This window comes from Cucumis melo, unplaced genomic scaffold (assembly GCF_025177605.1).
Source record: "Cucumis melo cultivar AY unplaced genomic scaffold, USDA_Cmelo_AY_1.0 utg000578l, whole genome shotgun sequence".
In the NCBI taxonomy this organism is placed as follows: Eukaryota; Viridiplantae; Streptophyta; class Magnoliopsida; order Cucurbitales; family Cucurbitaceae; genus Cucumis; species Cucumis melo.
In genome coordinates this window covers 30,001-33,718 of record NW_026124078.1, presented here as the reverse complement: position 1 = coordinate 33,718, position 3,718 = coordinate 30,001, and the positions used below count along the sequence as shown (strand labels likewise).

General features: G+C 33.6%; 1 non-coding gene across 1 annotated transcript; it reads left to right on the top strand.

Moving 5' to 3' along the window:
- Positions 1 to 782: 782 nt before the first annotated feature.
- On the top strand, positions 783 to 855 carry TRNAF-GAA (transfer RNA phenylalanine (anticodon GAA)). Its single transcript has one exon. It is a non-coding gene; the product is annotated as a tRNA-Phe (tRNA).
- Positions 856 to 3,718: the final 2,863 nt, after the last annotated feature.

Genomic DNA, 3,718 nt, shown 5'->3' with positions numbered 1-3,718 from the left:
CGACGTTGCGTTAGTAAAGGAATGAATCCTTCCATCGAAACTCCAGAAACGATGAAAGATAAACGTATTACGTACTGAAATACTATATTGATTAATGACAACTCGAATCTCTATTTTTTATATTTCTATAATTTTTTATATTTATATTTATATATATATATAAAATTATATATAAAAATGAACGAATTGTTATGAATCGATTCCAAGATCTACAAGTTGAAAAAATAATCGAATATTCATTGATCAAATCATTTACTCCATCATAGTCTGATAGATCTTTTGAAGAATTGATTAATCAGATCGAATAGAATAAAGATAGAGTCCCATTCTACATGTCAATAACGACAAAAATGACAATTTATAGTAAGAGGAAAATCCGTCGACTTTTAAAATCGTGAGGGTTCAAGTCCCTCTATCCCCAAAACCCTAAAAAGGCCCGTTGGCCTCTTTAATTATTTATCCGTTCATTAGCAATTCAGACTTTGTTATGTTTCTCATTCATTCGACTCTTTCACAAGCGTATTTGAGCGGAAATTTGATTTCTTATCACAAGGCTTGTGGTATATATTCTATATGATAGACGTACAAACGAACATCCTTGCGCAAGTAATCTGTGAAATTTGAATGATTAACTGTCTACTGTACTGAAACTTCGAAAGGCTTATCCAAGCCCTGAAATTTCGTATATCTTCAAAAAGAAGACTTTGGAATACCTTTTTTCTTATTTACAATTGACATAGACCAAAGTCATCTATTAAAATAAGGATAATGTGTCGGAAATGGCCGGGATAGCTCAGTTGGTAGAGCAGAGGACTGAAAATCCTCGTGTCACCAGTTCAAATCTGGTTCTTGGCACATCATGAATTTGTATGAGTATCTATTCTACGGATTCATTAATAATATAGATCATGAAAAATACTGATACATGATGATGTCTGGAAATCTACCCTTTAACTAAACTATATATATTTTTTACTCTATTTATAGATGTCGAAAATAGACAAGTAAAGATAAAGAGGATATTTATAGAAATATGTAAAGGATGTATATAGATATGTAAAAGAAAAGAATTTTCTTTTGTTTCCTCTTCTTTTTTATTTGTTCATACTCTGTCTCCTGGCGTTCAATTCCTATTTTATACATATTTGAAAGTTTCAATTAGTTCCTTATAAGACCCAAAAGTCTAGTCTAGGGGAGTTGAAAGGCGGGAATGGCCAAGATTCATCTCAGATACAGTACAAATAGAATCCGATTCTCTTTTCATATTATATTTCTTCATTTCACCCTATGTGACTTTTTAAAGCACATCTATAAGTCATATGCGTGATACATAGTTCATAATGCAGAACTCATTTAGTTCATCCTATTAGCTTGTGGCTCATCCAAAATAAGTATCTTACAAATTGGATAATCTCACCAAATCTCTAATTGTATTTTTTTTAATCAATAATAATAAGATGAATGAGACTTCAATTACTATGCTATATCTATAAGAGAACGTAAAAATGTATTTGAATATCTTGAGTTGTCGAAGTGAAGATTAGTTTCGTATTATTTAATGAGCATCTTGTATTTCATAAAAATTGGGGGCAATATAATCCTTACGTAAGGGCCATCCTACCCAACTTTCAGGCATTAAGATACGCTTTAGACGTGGATGATTATCATAAGAAATTCCCAACATATCATAAGATTCCCTTTCTGGAAAATCCGCACTTTTCCAAACCCAGAAAACAGACGGAATTTTAGGATTTATCCTTGCGGCAAATACTTTTATGCATACCTCTTCCGGTTGATCTATACCATACTCGATTCTCGTAAGATGATACACACTAGCTAACAGTCCGCCTGGTGCTACATCATAAGCACATTGGGAACGTAGATAATTGTAACCATATACATATAAAATGACTGCAATGGAATGCCATTCCTCGGGCTTTATTTGTAAAGTCTCTATTCCTTGGTAATCGAAACCCAAAGATCTATGAACCAGTCCATGTTTGACTAGCCAAGAAGACAAATTACCCTGCATCTTCTCCCCCCCCCATTTTTTTATTTTTATTTGTATAAGTATTTCCCATTTACAATGAAAAATTGATGAAGATTCACTCGTTCTTTGCTTTGTTATTCTGTACAAAAAAAGTATACGGCCTAATTTACTAATTCGTAGGAAGAGACTGCACTTTTGTATTTGAAAAAAGTTTCAGGAGGGATGATCTCTGAAGTAGATGATGGTTGATAGAGTAATCCTTGATCGTAATTTCCAGTATTAGTACTTGGGCCAACATGAAATTTGTGATTGGTAGTAAAACACCGATTTTCCTCTTGAGACTTAATTCGATCTTCATAGATTTCTCGAGATATTTTCTTACGAAGTTTTGTTATAGCATCTATAACAGCCTCGGGTTTAGGCGGACAACCCGGCAAATACACATCGACAGGAATTAACTTATCGACTCCCCGAACAGTACTATAAGAATCGGTACTGAACATCCCTCCTGTAATTGTACATGCTCCCATAGCAATAACATATTTTGGTTCAGGCATTTGCTCATATAATCTTACTAAAGAAGGAGCCATTTTCATTGTTACCGTACCCGCTGTTAAAATTAAGTCTGCCTGTCTAGGACTAGATCTTGGTACCAGTCCATAACGATCAAAGTCGAATCGTGAACCTATTAATGAAGCGAATTCAATGAAGCAACAACTGGTACCATAGAGAAGCGGCCATAAACTGGAGAGTCTTGACCAATTTGAAAGATCATTTGATGTAGTTGAAATAACTGAAGTTTGGGTTGTTCGATCAAGTAAGGGAAACTCGATGGAATTCATAACTGTCTCAATGTTTTTTTTAATTGTCTGAATATTCAAAAACTAAGACCATTCCAATGCTCCTTTTCGCCATGCATAAACTAAACCGACAATTAGGATAAGCACGAAAATTAAAGCTTCTATAAAGACGGATACCCCTAATACATCAAAACTCATTGCCCACGGATAAAGAAAAACTGTTTCAACATCAAAAACAACAAAAACTAGAGCAAACATATAATAACGGATTCTAAATTGTACCCAAGCATCGCCCATTGGTTCTATTCCCGATTCATAACTCGAAAGTTTCTCTGGCTCTTTGCTAAGAGGGGCTAAAACTCCAGAAATTAGAAATGCCAAAATAGGAATAAGACTTGATATTATTAGAAATACCCAGAAAATATCATATTCGTAAAGCAGAAACATAAACGTACTCCTATCAATGTGGAAAATATACCGGATTAGTCGATCGGTACATGTCTCGTTTGAAGATTCATCCACTATAATCCTATTTATATAATATCTATTATATCCATAATAAATATATATTAAATATTATATATTTATATAGAGAGGATACATATAGTCGGAATTTCCATTTAGGAACTTTTAGTGATTGAAGAAGGAAAGAGAAGACGACTACTTTAGTTTTGTGCTTTACTAGATAAGGTATACCAACAGAAAAGCCTATTTGAGAATGTTTACAATGAAAGTTACCAAAGATCTTCGTTTCTCAAACTCTAGCTTGTCCACAAATAAAATACAGTAAGTCGTTCCTAGATCCATGTGATTTACTAGTGCATTCGATTTGCATTGGGTTATGGTGGAGTTTTTAACCGGTTTCATGTCATGATTTTGACTCCAAAAATTTACTAGAATTGGGTAGGTATCCCAAAGAAAAGAAGTA